The following is a 20,426-nucleotide window of genomic DNA, read 5'->3' as shown; positions in this document are numbered from 1 at the left end:
TACATAAGTAAAGGAATACATGGAATTTAGGCTGTATACAGACAAGTAATAAGGTCCTCCAGAGGTTAGTGAGGAAGAAAAGATTAAGTTAACTTCATATATCAGATATATAATCAATAAAATTCAACAATTAAATTTCTTCATTTAGCTAACCTATCACAGAATAATATTTTCAAAAGGACAGTCACACACACACACACACACACACACACACACAAGATCCTGTAAAGACAACACAGTCTAGCCTGTTTAGAAGTTGTTTCTTGTTTTTAAGCAGTAATTATTATATTTATCAGTTTGTTTGTTTTAAATCCGTTTCATAAGAGTAAGTCTCCTGTGCTCTTTTTTCTTTGGGCAACATAAAAGTTCAACTACTGAATGTGATAAATTAGAAAATATCCCGAAGCTAGTGTTGCTCTAACATCTACATCAGAATCAAATGTGGTACTAGTTCAAATGCAAGTTCCTAAGCCATATGCGATAGACAATGAATTTGAATTTGCTGCTAGATTTCTAGCAACTATGTTTTCAACAAGTCCCACATTCTAAAGATTTTTTTTTGGTGACCTCATTAAGAAGCAGTTACTTAAAAAAAGCAAAACAAAACAAAATTTTGAGGTTTTTTTTTTTTACCTATTTCTCACCTTTTAACTGTAAAAATCTGTGGGGAAACTCACTAAAAACCACTAAAGAAATGATGTTCACATCTCCTTGGCCCAAGACTATCTGAGACTTTGGGGGCTTTTACTTAGTCTGTATTTCCCATTGTTTTATTTATTTTTCATAAATTGGAGGAGTCAAAAGTTTAACTTACCCTCATAGTTATGTGCAGAATGAATGGACACATATATTAGACCTAAATAAATTATAGTATTATTTTATATTTAACAAATTACAAGAATAATTATTCTTTATTTTATTCATTCTTATCTGAATAGACTCATGGAGATGGGATGTTTCCTATTTCATTTTTATTATCAACTATTTTATTTATTTAATAAACAGGCTTCTTAATAGAACAATTAATGTATCATGTGCTATTAGAATGTCACACAAAAAGCAGATTGGTAAGACTTTAGACTTCAGAAAAAACAGATTTATTTTATGTCAGTCACACAAAGAGGAAAGATGACATTGGAGCAATGGTCAAAAATGATTATATAAGGAAATATTTATTAGTGATATTAATATTTTCTAGTACTGAAAATTAGTTACTAAAACAGATTAGTGAAAAATACAAATATACTAATATGCAACTTTGCAAAGAATTTTTGTGTAATGTTCTATTATTAGTTTGTGAAAATTATAATATTTGAAAAATTTCTAGTAGCATAGTCACATAAATGATACAAATAATAAAATTAATGTTAGGTTATTGGCTGGGCATATTAAACTATGTCACTATTAAAAACAAAACAAGAAAAATAGGCCAAACAACAACAACAATAAAACTTTCCTGACCTACAGTTTACTTAAATGACTGAATCTGTATCCTAGAAAATGAAAATAAGAGTAAGAATCAATGAGAGGTTAGAGAAGCCAAAATCAATGAAGAAATAATTTGTTGTTTCAGAGCCCAAGATACCAATTATCATTATGGTAAGAACATTTCCCATTTACTGAAAATTATTGGAACCTAGGTTCTCTATTTAATGCCATTGATATGCATATTAGTAGACTTGAAAATCATAGTCAATTGAAGAAAAGAACCAGCAGCTTAATGACAAAGCTTTCATCACTGTGATGCATCCTAATCTCATAATCAGAACGGTACTAAAATCCCCCCTTGCTTAACCTCAGTTTGTCTATGTTCAAGGTGAAAGCCTCACTTGTCTCGTTGAATTCAGAATAAATTGTCTTAGAAATATTGTCACCACTGTTACTGCTTCCTCATGAAGAAATGAAAGGTATATAAAGCCATGTAGGGGCGCCTGGGTGTCTCAGTCTGTTAAGCGTCTGACTTTGGTTCAGGTAGTGATCTCACAGTTCGTGGGTTCGAGCCCCGAATCCGGCTCTGTGCTGACAGCCTGGAGCATACTTCGGATTCTGTGTCTTTCTCTCTGTCCCTCCCCTGCTCGAACTCTCTCTCTCTCTCTCTCTCTCTCTCTCTCAAAAATAAATAAATGTTAAACAATTTTCTTAAGACCCATGCAAAAATATAGTCAGAGTAAAAGTTGATAATTTCTCTATACAGTTAAACCAATTTGGATTCTTCATGCTTAAAAACTCACTTTGGGCCTGAACCACCTAAATGGTTTCTGAACAGACACTATTTTGTCCATTCAATCTGAAGAATAATCCATGTTAATTTCAATAGGTAATATTCAATTATTCGCTGTATTTTAGTTTTAAATACTTCATTTGTTTGGTTACCATATCTGGTTCTTGTTCTCATCAAAAACAAAATTCTTCCTTAAATCATTCAAAAGGAAGTTCCAGTTTAAAAGTTTTGCATTAAATGAAATTCTACTGAAAACAAATCTACTTTGTTTTCAGTTTCTGTGTTCCATAATGAAACCAGAGTTTTGCCATAGGCTAAATATAGAAACAGAAGTAAGATATTAGATACCATGAAAGGCCATACTTATGCTAAAGTTTAGAGCAATGATCTACACACCTTATTTTGTAAATAGACTCAATATCACTATTCTTAAATGTCTATGTTAAATTTAACACATTTAAAATTAACAAATTAGTAACTTTTTTAAATAAAATATTAGTTTATTGAGACTTTTGATTCAATGTCTTTCCAAATAAATGGTAGATAAGAGATGTAGCACTAATTTTAAACTATAGTAACCATAGTCAGAATAATCAAGAAAAAATCGACTCTAAAATAACAACTTAAAAAAATATGAGCCAGGGCATCTGGGTGGCTCAGTCAGTTAAGTGTCTGACTCATGATTTCAGCTCAAGAGTTCCAGCCCACATCAGGCTCTTCACTAACAATGTAGAGCCTGCTTGGGATTTTCTCTCTCCCTCGCTTTCTGCCCCTCCCATGCTCTGTCTCTTTCTTTTTCTTAAAATAAATAAAATAAACTTAAAAAAAAAAAAGTATGGCCCAAAGTGTGGTGTGAAATAGAATAAATATGGAGCAGGGAGTTTGTAGTATGACTGGCATAAAAATGTGATTTTTTTCATGTAAAACAAATATTAAAAGCCAAGTTATTTAAGGAATTTATTTTTAGGGATTTTTAAGCAATGCCTTTAAAAGGATAAATTATTTATAATTTGGCTAATAAAAATGAAAAACATATACATGATACACAATGAGAAGTAAACCTTCTTTGCATTCCATAATTTTGGTTACATCATCAAAAGCAAACAGGACAAGCAGTGTTCTGTGCATTGTGCAGATGTATGCGTATCACCCCCAAATTGTCCATGCACGTATAAATATATACCCATATCCACATATCTCCCTTACAGAAGTGGGAGCTTATTTTAAATATTCTTCTATATCTTGCTATTTTACTTATTATATGGATGATTTCATATCAGCACATAAAGACCTATCTCCTCTTATTTCATCATTGCAAAACTGAGTATGGCCCTTTATCCAGATGCTTCACAGTTAATTTATTCTCTTCTACCTGATGAACATTGATGATTGTCTTCTACTTCCATAGCTGCATCTGTCAGAAAAATATGAAATAATAGTTTAATAGTCGCATCCTGACTTAATGGAAGTCCTTCTAAAATTTCACCATTAAGCATGCTGATTGCTTTTTATTCATACATACACACACAGTGATCATAATAAGGCAGTTTATATCCATTCATCTGATTCTACTTTACTAATATTTTTCATAGTGGCTTTTGTCTTTTGTTTGTTTTGCTTTGTTTGTAAGTGTGGGTTTTTAGCAATAAGGCTATCAAATTTTATTAAATGCCTTACTTGCAATTATGGAGATGATCTTTTTTTTTACTTATTAATATTATGATTTATATTTATAGACTTCCTAATATTCACTTCTTCTTACAAATATAGAATGAACCACATAAATCATGATTTTGATATGCTGCAAGATTTTATTTTCTTATTTCTTTAGAACTCTGGCAAAATATATATAGGTGCTTTGGCTTATAGTTGCTTTTTTTAATACTAGTTTTTGTGATTTTTTAAAAACAAATCCCTGCCCTTGTTAAAAAAAGGAACTTTGAAGTATTTTCCTGTTCTCTTTTCTGGAGAGTGGTATTGCACTTGTACTGATGGGGAAAAAACAAACCCTGACCTTGATAGGGAAAAATTATGTTATAAGATGGCCAACAGGACTGATAGGGAATTCCAGTCCCCTCCTGAAGACTGTCTTTCCAGGTTCTTCTTCCTGCCTTGCTTTCCAGGTGCACCAAATTGCCACTGATGTGGAAGTAGCAGACTATAAATTGTTCCCCATGCATACGCTCAGGACTCAGACTTTGGAGAGACTGTCTCCCTTGAGCCCATGGATGTAAATAAACCCCCGATCCTCCCAGATCTCTGAGTGCCTCTTGGTTCTTTCCTCAGTGATCCAACCTGGTTCTGTAACATATTTGATTCCCTGACCTGGAAACCCAATCGTGCTGGCCCCTTGTTGCCACCAGTCTGGGACAATGATGGGGTGGTGATGGATTGGGAAATCGCAGAGGAAAAGGGTGCCTCTGCCTTCCAAACCCAGCAGCTTCCAAACCCGATTGATTCTGTCAGATCCCGCTCTGTCATTTCCACTGGATTCTAAGAGACTTGGCATGTGAGGGCCTGGACCCGATGTCAGATTTGATAAGGTACGGGGCCCCAATTCAGTCAGGCCCATCCATAAGGGTGAAAGGGGGACCTCAGAGGTCTCACAGGTAGGAATTCTGTGGAAGGGAATGTAATAACCTCTGGTGTGTACGTGAGTGCAAGTGTGTGACTCCATCTGGCTTGCCTGTGGAGTTCGATTTTGTGGCTCCATGGGTGGGCACCCTTAAGGTCCCTGAAGTCTATGGAGTCTGGGCTCTCCTGTGTCATGGTGAAAGGCGAGGTGGTCCAGGGAGGTGTCAGATCATAAGTCACAAAACTGAGTCCACTATGACTAAGCCTTCAGGAGGTGGCAAGTTGAGCATCTGAGTGGTCTCCTCATTTGAGGAGACAACCTCCTTTGTCTGTCTTTGCACCACCGGACAAAGAGAACTCAGAAATGGTATCAAAACAGAGTAAGCCCACAGTATCAAGACTATGCTCAAAAATGTCAAAAAGAGGTTCTCAGGTGATGACGGAATGAAGATGACACCAGGGAAGTTAAGGACCCTATGTGGATTAGAATGGCCCGTTTTAATGTAGCGGTGCCCTCAGAAGGGATGTTGGATGTCCAAATAACCCGAGGAGTCTGGCTGGTAGTCACGGGGATCCAGGGAACCCCGACCAATTCCCATACATCAATTCGCGGCTGGAAATTGTCCCAACCCCCCACCCCTGACCTTGGGTGCGAATCATCCATAGCAAACAGGGCCAGACCAGGATCCTAGCCATCTCATCCAAAAATCAAAGAAAAAATGGAAGCCCAGCTTTCCTCCAGTGTTTGCGGGTGACCCAGAAGATGACCCTGTCTTTCCCCCACCCTATAGCCTACCAAGGTCTACAACTCCTGCCACCCAGGGACTTGATACCCCTCTGCCTTCCATCTCTCCTCTGCCCCAGAGCCTTGGGGATTAACTCTTACCTGGGCCAGCAGCCAGACTATATCCCGACCCGGTCCTACCACCCTCCAGATGCCGGGTGGGAGAGGTGGAACCCAAGAGGCAAAATGAAGATGGAACAGTCCAGCCGGGCTGTTCCATGATGTGTTATCAACCTTTCTCCACCACTGACCTGCTCAACTAGAAACACAACACCCTGTCCTACTCTGAGAAGCCACAGGCAATGGTGGATCTGATGGAGTCCCTCTTCCAGACTCACCAGCCAACTTGGGAAGACTGCCAACAGCTACTCTGTACCCTGTTTAATACAGAGGAGAGAAGGAGGGTAATGAAGAAGGTCTGGAAATACCTAGAGAAGCATGCCCCAGCGGGAATCGTTGACCCTGCTGCTTGGGCTAGAGCTGCCTTGCCTAAAGAATGCCCAGCATGGAAGGTCACCACACACAAAGGACAGGCCCACATCCACTGATACCAGGAATCCCTGCTCTGGAGAATTCGAGCAGGGGCTAATAAACCCATGAACATGACCCAGATATCATTGGCCACCCAGCAACCAGGGGAGTCCCCCGGGGACTACTATGAAAGACTTTGTGAAGCCTACCAGCTAAACACTCTATTTGATCCTGAGGCACAGAAAAGCCAACAAATGGTAAATATCCCTTTTGTGGCTCAGGCCACCCCAGACCTCCAGAGAAAACTTCAGAAAGGAGAGGGCTTTGCTGGAATGAATATCACTCAGCTAATAGAGGTTGCCAATAAGGTCTACATGAACAGGGAGGTCACAGCCGAGAGGGCAGCTGAAAAGAAATTAAAAGAAAAAGATCACCTTCTTCACCAGTGCCCTAAAAGAAAAGGATAATACAAAGATGGGAGAGCTTTGGCCACCAAAAGCAGGGGAAGCCCAGGGCCTCCTTGGCAAAAGATCAATGTGCCTATTATAAGGAAAAGGGACACTGGAAAAATGAATGCCTTAACTGAAAGAGGACCCAGAAGCCCAGCCAACATAAGGAAGAAATACTAAAATTCTTCGAAGCTGTCTTGCTTCCAAAGGAAATAGAAATCCTGCATTGTAAGGGACACCAAAAGGGAGACAACACTGCAGTGCGGGGAAACTGCCTCACAGTTGAAGCAGCTAAGGCTGAAGCCTGCAAGGACACAGATAGGGCTCCCTCCTACACCGTGACCCTGACACCTACAATAAAAACACTTTTACCCAGTTATGCTGGAGAAGAAAGAGAAGGGGCCATGGCAGAACAGGCCACCTTGACTGAGAAGGGATGGTGGGTTATGCCAGATGGACACATCTTCATTCCATCAGTAACAGGGGAGCACCTAGTCAAGGAGTATCAACAACTCACTCATCTAGGAAAGACTGCATTAGAGGCCTTCCTCAAAAAACACTACTACATTAGTCAGCTGCCAGCTTTATGCCTAGCTACCAGTGAACAATGCATAATATGTGCTAAAAACAATGCTCAGTCTGTACCACTGCCCCCGCCAGGCATCCAAAGAATAAAATCTATCCCCTTTGAAGATCTAGAGATAGACTTCACAGATATGCAGCCAAACAACTGGTTCCAATACCTCCTGGTGATAGTGTGCACATAGTCTAGATGGGTCGAAGCCTTCCCGAACAAGACAGAACGAAGCTGAGAAGTGGCTAAATTCCTCCTTCAGGAAATTGTGCCCCCGTTTGGCCAGGCTTTAACAGCTCACAATGACAATGGGGCCTCATTTGTAGTGGACATATGTAGATCTTTACTAAGTCTCTCAACATTACCTAGAGACTCCACACCGCTTACTGGCCCCAGAGCTCAGGAAAAGTAGAGCAGATGAATCACACCCTCAAAGAAACCTTAGCAAAGTTCTGTGAAGAGACTAGCCTCCCATGGCCAGATACTACCCTTAGCTCTCCTGCTTGCTCGTTGCATGCCCAGGACATTAGGTTTCTCCCCTTCAAGTTAATATATGGACAGCTTCCCCCATGCCTGGGAAATCTTCCAGGAAACTTACATCAGGTTGGGGATAAAGGAATAAGGGAACAGCTTCAGCTCTTGGGGACCACCCTAAATGAGTTACAAAGATACACCATAGAGAGGGCCCCAATTTCCCTAGGGTCCCCAGTATACCACTTCTTGCCAGAATACCCAGTCTGGGTCAAGAACTGACAAAAGGAACCTCTTAAACCACAGTGGACCTTGCCACACATTGTTATCTTAGACACCCCTACTGCCCTTAAGGTTTCAGACATTACCCCATGGGTTCACCATTTCTGAGTCAAGAGAGCCAGTCCTGAGGAGTCTCCGACCCAGAGACCCAGATCCAGTAGACCCGCTCAAACTGACCCTCCAGAAGGCTCCAACTCCTTAGACCAGCTCTGCTCCAACCATGTCTTGGAAGCTGGCTAGTCTATGCATAGCTGAAACCTGAGGATTCAACAGATTAATTGGACCATCCTTAATACCCCTGTTCATGCAACTCTGTCAACCCCTGTCCCTTGCCAGTGTCATAATCCCTGTCTTGTTTCTTGCCATCAGACTAGTAGAGGTTGCCCCAACAGATTGGACATAAGACAAAATCTTATGTTGGGTCTCACCTACCTCCTCCGGATGGGAGGGCTATTAAGTATTGCTTGTATTTTATGCTAACCTGTCTCACCCTTACGATTATCACATACCCACAATGCCCTAAGGATTGTTATAAGATGGTAATGAGAGGAAAGTCAGAGAAAATGAGAGCATTCAACTCTCTCACCACCCTCAACAGATAATGTTACAAAGAGGCAAGGGCCTCTGTTAGCCAATCACAGGATGCTGGTCACATAAGTTTTGGGCTGTAGAGATTATCAAAATAGATGGACTCTGCAAAAACTCTCTCTTACAAAAGGGAATAAAGCCTGCTTTACTTACCTTCCCCAGGTGGGAATGTCAGATGGGGGAGAGGTACAGGATGAGACCCTTTAGAAGATTATAAAAGATACACAGGCCAAGCTGGTACAGGCCATAAAGGCGACCACTCCAACACCCTACAGGGTCTTAGACCTCCTTGCTCTTAAATGATTCCTGATTTCCCACTCAGGTGCTGGGCCAACATCACCTACCAGATCTTCCATGGCATAAAAAACACCACCCAGATTTGCTGGAAGTGTTTGCCTCTCTGCTGGAGGGCTTACTTAGCCACTTCTGTCCCCTTTAACTGGGAAGCTCCTGAAAGTCTCACAACCAATGGCACTGTCTTAATTGGGCCCCTGGCTACTGGGATCCATCTCACAAATACTGATAAACTAACTTGAATACCCTCTGAGGATACAGACAGGACCTCCCTATGCAGGAAAAACATAACCATAGATGAGAACCATAACCATAACAATAACCATTCATAAGAATGAAACCTTATGCTCCCCTCCCAGGATTTTCTACCTATACTCCAACTTAACCTATTGATGCTTAGAGGCCAACTGGATTCAGATGTGCTACTTAGTCTTCCTAACCCCCAAAATATTTGTATACACTGAAGACCAATTCCTAGCAGCATTTACCCTAAGCCCTGGGCTAAACGAGCAGTCCTGCTACCTGTCCTAATAGGAACAGGAATTGCTAGAGATAGGAACCTTGATAGGAGGGACAGACTTTTCTGTAGGAATATGCCACAAGCTATCCCAGGAACTAAATGAGGACATGGAGTGGGTAGCCAACTCCCTGGTGACCTTACAAAATCAAATAAACTCCCTGGCAGGAGTATCCCTCCAAAATAGGCGAGCCCTCGATCTCCGTACTGCAGAAAAGGAAGGCACTTGCATTTTTCTAGCAGAAGAATGCCATTATTTTGTAAGCCAACCAGAAATAGTCACAACTAAAATCAGGGAACTGAGAGAAAGAATTCAACACAAACAACAAGAAGGTAACAGTCTCTGGAAGGGATGGGATTTTGTAAGTTGGACAGCTTGGCTCCCTGCTTTGGCGGGACCCCTCCTTTCCATAATCTTTCTTGTAACCGTAGGTCCATGCATCCTAAACAACCTGGTGCACTTCATTGAAAACACTGTTACATGTCAAACCACAGTGCTTGTCTTAGCCCTTCAGGGATATCAATCAATAAGACAAAAAGATGATGCCTACTAAAAGGCAGATTTTTAGAAGCATCAAAGCGGGGAGTGATGGGGAAAAACAATTCTTGGCCTTGATAGGGAAAAATTATGTTATAAGATGGCCAGCAGGACTGATAGAGAATTCCAGTCCCCTCCCAAAGACTCCTTCCAAGTTCTTCTTCCTGCCCTGCTTGCTGGGTATGCCAAATTGCCACTAATATGAAAGTAGCAGACTATAAATTGTCCCCCATGCTTATGCTCTGGACTCAGATCTTTGGAGAGATTGTCTCCCCTGAGCCCATCAGTGTAAATAAACCTCCGATCCTCCAAGATCTCTGAGTGCCTCTTGGTTCTTCCGTCAGTGATCCAGCCTGGTTCAGTAACAGTACAAATAGTATTGCAGTTGCACAATTTTGAAAGTTTGTTAGTATTCACTTACAAAATCATCTAGGTGGATGAATTTATCAAGATAGGAGATGGGGGCTCTTCAATAACTTTCTCAATTTCTTCTATGATAACTGGTCTGTTTAGAATTTATATAAATTCATGGTTTTGAACCCTCTTCTAAAATATATCCTTACATAAAAAGCTTCCGCACAGCAAAGGAAACAACCAACAAAACTAAAAGGCAACCAACGGAATGGGAAAAGATATTTGCAAATGACATATCAGACAAAGGGCTAGTATCCAAAATCTATAAAGAGCTCACCAAACTCCACACCTGAAAAACAAATAACGCAGTGCAGTGAAGAAATGGGCAGAAAACATGAATAGACACTTCTCTAAAGAAGACATCCAGATGGCCAACAGGCACATGAAAAGATGCTCAATGTCACTCCTCATCAGGGAAATACGAATCAAAACCACACTCAGATATCACCTCACGCCAGTCAGAGTGGCCAAAATGAACAAATCAGGACACTATAGATGCTGGCAGGATGTGGAGAAATGGGAACCCTCTTGCACTGTTGGTGGGAGTGCAAACTGGTGCAGCCACTCTGGAAAACAGTGTGGAGGTTCCTCAAAAAATTAAAAATAGACCTACCCTATGACCCAGCAATAGCACTGCTGGGAATTTACCCAAGGGATACAGGAGTACTGATGCATAGGGGCCCTTGTACCCCAATGTTTATAGCTGCACTCTCAACAATAGCCAAATTATGGAAAGAGCCTAAATGTCCATCAACTGATGAATGGATAAAGAAATTGTGGTTTATATACACAATGGAATACTACGTGACAATGAGAAAAAATGAAATATGGTCTTTTGTTGCAACGTGGATGGAACTGGAGAGTGTGATGCTAAGTGAAATAAGCCAGACAGAGAAAGACAGATACCATATGGTTTCACTCTTATGTGGATCCTGAGAAACTTAACAGAAACCCATTGGGGAGGGGAAGGAAAAAAAAAAAGAGGTTAGAGTGGAAGAGAGCCAAAGCATAAGAGACTCTTAAAAACTGAGAACAAACTGAGGGTTGATGGGGGGTGGGAGGGAGGGGAGGGTGGGTGATGGGTATTGAGGAGGGCACCTTTTGGGATGAGCACTGGGTGTCATATGGAAACCAATATGACAATAAACTTCATATATTGAAAAATAAAATAAAATAAAATAAAATAAAATAAAATAAAATAAAATATATCCTTACATATTTTAATGACAAAATAATTCTTCCTGGGACAGAAGTAAGACAAAACAAAACAAAAACTTCATAAAACTATTTGCAGTGTAAACTCTGATAGTGATGAACTTCCTGGTGTGTTTAGAAGGAAATATTGACTAGCAAGCATACTTGGTCTTTCATATTCCAGCTCTTGTCCCTGCTTCTAGTCAAATATTTCTCCAGTCCCACAGGAGTCTCCTAGTTGGAAGACAATATCTTTAAATTCCAGAGGTGTAAATGTTGGCCCTTGTGGGTTTACATTTATTATTCCCTCAGGTCTGTAACTCAGGCCAAGTTTAACAATTCCTTGTAAACTTAGGAGATGAATCTAGTTTAATTTCGCTTTCTCAATGTTTTTCTTAGTATTCTTCACGATTTCTATCAAGCAGTTATCATATGTTCATACACACTAATTTGCGTTTCTGTCTCCCTGTCTCCTATCCTTCTAAGGCTGATGACCAGTCATATTTTTCTTTCCTTCTTTAGCACTTTGCCCATCACATAACTGGGTAATCCTGAATGAGTGTAGAATACACAAGTTCAGTTAATAAATATGGAAAAACTCTGTAAATGTTATGACTAAAATAAGAATAAAATACATTTTCTTATTGAAAAATGTATTGTCTTAAAATTTTCTTCTTTTATTCTACAAGTTTATCTTTAGCTTCTAATATTGTCAAATATTACAGTTTGCTTATAAAATATCTTTACAAGAATGATATGCATGCTTCTTCCCCAAAAAACAAACAAAACAAAACTAAGATCATTAATTAATCAACTACTTAGAAATTCTAATTACATCCTCCATTAGCCACCAAGGAATCCCCGGAAAACCCCAAAAAAGAAGACAGGGACTAGATACTATTATCTCCATTTTTTAAGTGAGGAAAATAATTGTGAATAATTAAAATACTAAATATTAGTTGGAAAGCAGAATTGTAAGTTGATCCTCTTGGCTTTCAGTTTGAAATAAAAATGAAAGTCTCGCGTTAGCTTATATATATTTTCTATTGATATTTGACCATAATCTTGCATTTGAAAAAGGTGATATATTGCAATATTACAATCTTACAACCTAAGATCCTGAGAAGTTGCTTGGATACACACCAGAACAACAGAACAAAAAAGCTAAGCTCATACCTCAATCTGTGTTTTGCTTAAAACTCAGGGAAATTTGTCCTAGATTCAAAAAAAAGGAATTACTTAATTTTACTAGCAAAATCCTCCAGGAGAGGAAATAAATCTGAAGTCAAAGACATAAAGATGAAACTTTAAGGAAAGGAGGTTTTATTCCTTTCTTGCAATTAGATTTACTTAGTGAAGTGATATGGTAAAAAATATTTTTTTACGTTTATTTTATTTTTGAGAGAGAGAGCATGAGCAGGGGAGGGGCAGAGGCTGAGACACAGAATCCAAAGCAGGGTCCAGGCTCTGAACTGTCAGCACAGAGCCTGAGGCAGGGCTCCAACACCAGAGCCGTGAGATCATGACCTGAGCCAGAAGTCAGACCCTTAACTGACTGAGACACCCAAGTGCCCCCAAAATAATTGTTTTTAACATACTGACAGTGACCTATGCTCTGAATAGAAGAAATCTTCATTTCTTACCAGGATGCAATTTATTTTCTGGGTTAGCATTAAGTTTCCTATATCTTCCGTAGTTCAGCTAGATATATTTTGATGAAATACACTACCAACTATTTCTTCAATATTAATCACCCATATATATTTATACCCATTTACATATCTCTTCCTTTAATTTCTTGTCTGCCTTTAGGAAGGGAGGAAGAGAGGAAGGAAAAAAAGGAAAGAAAGATGCAATTGTATTTATTCAAAATGTGAAAATAATTCAACCAGTATCTACAAAGTCTGGAGAATCTATATAAAGTATTTTTTGTTAGGCCAGATATAATATAACTAATAGAATTATTAGAGACATTCAATCAATTTTTGCCTTTATCCCAGTAGTATCTTTCTATTCTTCACTTGGGCAGTGCACACATAAAAATGATACCTTTTGTTTATGATAGAAAATAGAAAAGAATGCATGGGACATTTTAATTGCTACAATGCAGTAATCCTGTGTTAATATCAGTGCTAATTAACATGAATGTATTGAAAAGGTTAAATTTACCCTCTCAAACTTCAACATTTTAATCTCTGGAGAACAAAATGGTTATTTTTAATAGAGGTGATCCCAATGCTTCACATGCCACTGGTAGAAATAAGAAATTAGTATAACTTGACTTTCTGTCAACAATCACCAAAATAAAAATTATTAGAAATTTCAGAGCCCTCTCAGAAATCGGTTCCAAGAACAAATTCTCTAATTATTTTCCTTTCTTTTATTAATAAATTCTCTCTATTGCAAAACTAATCTAAAAATGGGTAGTTTTAATCCAAGTTTCTACTTTAAGCCTAATAATTTTGTTGACTGTTGAGAATCCTACCTGAATTGTCAGTGAAAATAATCTGTATTCTTACTTAAATTTTGTTTGCTGTGGATGAACTGATGGCACAACAAAAATGAAACTGTGATTGTAAAACTAATGAATACAGGTCATTCCTTTCTTCCTAATACACCAACACAATTGTTCATCACATAAAAAGCAGTTTTATGTGCACATTATAGAAAATGCTAAGCATATTGTTCATTTGTCATTATAAACATACTAGGAAGCCTTGGATGACAGGCAATTCACAAATACAATATTCTATACTAATTGAACTAGGATGAAATAGAACAGTAATCAGAAGTGATTTCACATTCTGCTAACTTTCTGAATTGAAAATAGTATCTGCTCCCAGAGGGGATATATTGTGAGAATCTTAAACCAACAAGACCTATATTACTCCATGTCTCATGAGAAAAGAAGGTCTACCTACCTCAACAGCATTCTATTGTCAAGTAAAAATACCTGAGAAGAAAGGAATAGTTGAAATGAAACAGGCCACAGTGGCAAAAATGGGACTTTGTGTCCTCTTTTGATTATAATTTCTGCCTTCCCCTTTAAAAGGATATATATATTTCTTTTGATAGTTGTCCTCTTCTCCTCTCGCCTCAATTTTTTCCTCTGGATAACTTTTTCTTGATAAATGTCTCACATAAATTCAAAAGGTATTCCATGGTTTCAGTGGGTTATCATGTTGACATTGAATCCTTTTTACTTCATGTTGTGCACCATAATACAGGCCTTGTGAGTGCTAAAATGTATTAAAAAAATGTATATGTGATTTTTTTTCTAAAACCTTTACAAAATTAAAAGCAATCTTTTTTTTTTTTAAGTCAGGAAATACTGATGAATAGAATTGCTAATTATATTCCCTCATCCTCAATCAAGACTTCTTTCTGATGCGATGACAAGTAACTTCTTTATCCTTTCATGTTTCTGAAAAATATTATAAACCTATTTTAATTTTCCAAATAACATTTTAAAGTAGTGAAATGTGGAAGTTTTGTCTCATTTAATAAAATGATATTATAAATTGCATTTTGTAAATATTTTAGTCTCTAAGCAACTTGTTCTTTTCCCCCATTGCCATGTAATACAATTAGCTATTTTTGATAATGAGCCTAGATTCAACAAAAGTGAAAAGTTGTGCCTGCTATTTCTAGTGTTTAATTATAATACTAAAATATCCCATTTTTTTAGAGATACTGTGAATTTTAAATTTCCAGTTGATTATTCCATGTTAACTTATTTCTGGGCGTCTGTCATACCTGGATTTATTACCTCCTCAATTGCATATGGATGCAAAAGGATCAGTGTAACAAATCGAATCTTCTCATGACAAATGTAGGAAACAAAAGGGAGTATTTTCCCATAGTATAAGGGATCTGTACATCAAGTATTCAAATATTACTTTCCATTAAAATATAATGTGTAATACTTCAAGTAAAGTTGATGCTTCTCAGGAGCTAAATAGGATCTTGTGGCTGGAACTAAATGAATAAGGTGGAATGTGGTAGAAAGTGAGGATGGAAAGAAGAACAGCAACCACATCCGAGAAGCTTTGTAGATCACTAAGGAAGAGTGTTGAGTTTGGTTTCCATGGGAATTTACCATTGTCTTCAAGATTAAGAAATTGTGTTCTTTTTTTTAGTTTCTTTATCTGTTAAACACAGCCACCTCGAGATCAATTACTCTAGTTTTGTATTAAAATCTTTGAATTTTTGGGGCGCCTGGGTGGCGCAGTCGGTTAAGCGTCCGACTTCAGCCAGGTCACGATCTCGCGGTCCGTGAGTTCGAGCCCCGCGTCGGGCTCTGGGCTGATGGCTCAGAGCCTGGAGCCTGTTTCCGATTCTGTGTCTCCCTCTCTCTCTGCCCCTCCCCCGTTCATGCTCTGTCTCTCTCTGTCTCAAAAATAAATAAACGTTGAAAAAAAAAAATTTAAAAAAAAAAAATCTTTGAATTTTTAACTAGTTAATATGTAGAATAATAGACTTGTGTTATTTGTCTGATCTATTGATAAGAGAAAGACACAGAGTTCTTCCTATCCTGATGTATTACTGACAGTATTAAGATTGTTTAAAGTGTTTAAGAAGAGGGGCACCTTGGTCACTCAGTCGGTTGAGCATCAAACACTTGGGTTTTGCTCAGATCATGATCCCAGGGTCCTGGGATTGAGCCCCTTGATCGGTTCCACACTGAGGGTGGAGCCTGTTTGGGATTGTCTCTCCCTCTTCCTTTGCCCTTCTCCCATGCTCTATCCATCTATCTCTCTCAAAATGGAAAAAAACAAAAAACAAAAGTGCTTAAGAAGATGATTGTTTAAGAAGACTTCCTAGGACAAACTTCAAATTAGAAATCAAAACCATAGTGACAGAGAGATTTCTCTGCAAACAAATAACACTCTTACTTGTTAAGTTATGGGAGAGAGCTACACATAGAAATGTGTAATGTTTACAATGGAACAAATGGTATGTGGAATGTACACTGTTAAAAATTCAACCTAGTTAAATTTAACCTAATTAAATGCAACATAGCATTTAACCTAGTTACATGCTACATAAGCTTCATGAATGAGTAAAATTTTCTAAGTCTGTACTACAGATCTTCTCAGATTTTATTTGCTTATCCCTAAAGCCAAAAAGATGCACCATATGTAAAATGGTAATACCAGTAAAGGAATTAAATAGTACTTTTGAAGGGGTGCAATATGAAGATGTTTGGAGAAAATTTTCAATCTAACAGATTAGTTTTAAGGTAGACACATAGAAAGATAGCATAAGTTGGGACACCTGGATGGCTCAGTCGGTTAAATGTCCAACTTCAGCTCAGGTCATGATCTCAAGGCTCATGGGTTTGAACCCTGCATCAGGCTCTTGCTGATAGCTAGGAGCCTGGAGCCTGCTCAGATTCTGTGTCTCCCTCTCTCTCTGCCCCTCCCCTGCTTGGACTATGTCTCTGTCTCTCTGTCTCTGTCTTTCTTTCTCTTGAAATAAATAAACATTAAAAAAAAAAAAGAAAGAAAGATAGCATAACCAAAAGGTAACTTAAAGTATGGCAAAGATCTTGGATTCTTACCTCATTTCAGTTAAACAACCAGCTTTGTAACCTGGGCAAATTATATGATTTCTCCTGGTTTGCTTACAGCATTAGAAAATTTAACTGTTAGATAAATCCAGAGATATTCTTATACCTACTTATACAATTTATTAAGATAGTTGTCATAAATATCAAAACCCCACTGTAATAGAAAGTATTGGCCCATTAAATCATTGAGAATATGAGTTTAAATTCAAACTAATTTAATAATTTAATTGAATGCAGTGCTAATCAAATGTACTGGATTTGAGTTTAATTGTTATTATTTCAAATAAAACTGAACAGCCACACAGATTAAATTTTATCCACCACAAACACACATTATCATAAAATTAAGCATGCTATTAAGTGAATAGAGTTTTAAAGAAAATTTTACAATATGGAACATAAAGAAATAATGTATATTTTATTCACTGATTGTTTCTACATTAGGAAATTATGTTACCTTATGTTTACAGTTTTTAAGACTCTGTAGGATTTATAAAACTTATTTTATCATCACATACAGTGATATTTCAAAGAGATCTAGACATATTTTTGATATTATTTATTAAGCATATTGAGTATAAATTGCCAAAAACAATTATTTTCTTTGCCAAACTTCATAAAATAAATAGAACCTGTATAAAAATCTCATCATGTATAACATCAAAACGTATCCTTTTGGGTAAAAATGAGCAATCAGTTTTAATTAAGAATATTGGACATTGAAAATAATCAATTTAATAACTTATTATATATTTTGTGTGCTTATTGGTAACAAATCATTCTGAATTTACAAATAATATTTGAGTTGTATAAGGAATCCAATTAATTAATGCTTGTAAAAATTTCAATTTGCAATGTGTGATTTAAACAATGACAGTATTGTATAACATCAAATGAAATCATAAAAGTAATTATTACTACTTTGTTTTTACATATTCAGAGAGTATAAGAGACCATTTGTTCATATTGTTTTATTATTTATTTATGTAATTTATTTTTTAAGTTTATTTATTTATTTTGAGAGAGAGAAAGAGAGAGAGAGCCAGAGCAAAGGAGGGACAGAAAGAGGGAGAGAGAGAAAATCATAAGCAGGCTCAGTGCTGTCAGTGCAGAGCTCAGTGCGGAGCTTGAACTTATGAACCATGAGATCATGACCTGAGCTGAAAGCAAGAGTCAGATTCTTAGCCAACTAAACCACTGAGATACCTCCATATTATTTTTTTTTTATTCAACTTTATTGAGGTGTTCAGAACATCAATAACTTACAACAAATTGCTTTGGACACAAAAATATAAATCAGCATATATTTTACGATACTGCTATACACTCAACACACATTTTATCAGTTATGAAGACAGATATAATAGATGCAATTTGCTAATTTCTAGTGGATAATAACCATAATATATGTGGATGTTAAAATATATTAAAATATTTTATTTTAAACCTAAATATGGGTAAATTTATTTTGTTTTTATTTTTGGTTGTCTTTTATTAAGTTTTTAATTTTAATTCCAGTATAGTTAACATAAAGTGTTATATTAGTTTTAGATGTGCAATATAGTGATTCAACAATCCTATACATCATTACTTAGTGTTTATCATGATAAGTGCTCTCTTAGAATAGTGAACCCTTCACCTATTTCACCCATCCTCCCATCCTTCTCCCCTCTTATATGCTTTATTTTAAACAAGTACCCTCAGTAAAAGTTATTATTTTTTTCAACAAGAACATGTTTTACTTAAAGCATACCTCAGAATACATGGTTCTAAAAGATATTATATCTATATCTATATCTATATCTATATCTATATCTATATATAACATTCCATCCAAGAAAAATAGAATATACATTTTCACAAATACAGAAGAAATTTCCTGATTAAATCATATAAGAGACTTAACATATATTATGAATTCAAGAAGACTGAAATCATACCTAGCATATTTTCCAACCACAATGGTAAAAACTAAAGAATAACAATAAAACAAATCTGGAAACCCTACAATGTTAATATTAAACATTTAAAATATAATTATGAAATATATAATATGTAAATATTAAAAAACACACTACTGCACATGTAATGAGCCAAATAATAAATGAAATGGCAAATCAAAATATGTCTCAAAACAAAAGAAAAAGAAAACACAATATTCCAAAACCTATGGGATCCAGCAAAAGCAGATGTTAGAGTGAAATGTATGCTATAAATGCTTGCAATAAGAAAAAAAGTTCAAATAAACAACATCATACCACAAATACTAGAAAAGGAAGAAACTTAGCTGAAATTTAGTCAAGGGAGGATATAACAAAGAAAACTCAGAAATATATAAAATAGAGACTAGAATAAACAATAATATAACATTGAAAGTAATGACCAGTTTTTCAAAAAAAAAAAAATAATAAACAAAACTGGCAATACTTCAACTATATTAACTACGAAAAAAAGAAAGAAGCCTCAAAAACCAAAATAAGAAATGGAGGAGAAGACAATAACAACAGATAACCACAGAAATAGATGGAGTGATATTAGATTACTATAAACAATTGTATACTAAAAGTCAGATAACTGGGGAAAAAAACACAGATAATTCCTGAAAATGCACAAATTACTATGATTGAATGATGAATCTTGAATCTAACAAACAGGAAATATTCTTAAACCAATAACAAGAATGAAAATTGAATTAGAAATCAAAAATCTCCCACATAGAAAAGCACAAGACCACATGGCTTCATTAGTGAATTCTAACAAACATTAAAAAAATTAATGACAATGTTTATCAAAATCTTACAGGAGTGCCTGGGTGGCTTACTTGGTTTCGGCTTGGCCGTGATCTCACCCCACCTTGGCTCTGCACTGACAGTGTGAAGCCTACTTGGGATTCTCTCTCTCTCCCTCTCTCTGCCCCTTCTGTGCTCTCTAAATAAATAAATAGATAAATAAATAAATAAATAAATAAATAAATAAATAAATAAACAAACAAACAAACTTAAAAAAATTCTTACAAATAATAGAATAGAAGGAACACATTCAAAGTCATTCCATGAGGTCAGTACTATCCTGATACCTAAGCAGGATAAAAACAATACAAAAAAAAAAAAAAAAAAAAAGTCTAGTTTGTCTGAAAAAAGTTTTGCTAATTCAACTTTCTTTGACATCCACTTGCATGATAAATGTTATTCCACCCATTTCCTTTTGATGTTCAGGTTTCTTTTGGTCTACAATGAATCTCTTGTAGGCAGCATATAGATATGTCTTGTTTTCTTCATCTGTTCTGACACCCTGTGTCTTTTTATTGGAGCATTTAGTCCATTTACATTCAAATAATTTACATTATTGGTAGATATGTATTTTTTTCTATTACTTGCTTTGTCATTGTGTCTGGAGATTTTCTATGATTCTTGATTCTTTCTTTTCTTTGCCACTTTTGGTGTCTCCTTTGCACTCAAAGGGTCCCCTTTAATATATTTTGCA

This window comes from Leopardus geoffroyi, chromosome D1 (genome assembly GCF_018350155.1).
Source record: "Leopardus geoffroyi isolate Oge1 chromosome D1, O.geoffroyi_Oge1_pat1.0, whole genome shotgun sequence".
NCBI lineage: Eukaryota > Metazoa > Chordata > Mammalia > Carnivora > Felidae > Leopardus > Leopardus geoffroyi.
The sequence above is the reverse complement of the archived record's forward strand: the minus strand, read 5'-3'. Positions refer to the sequence as shown.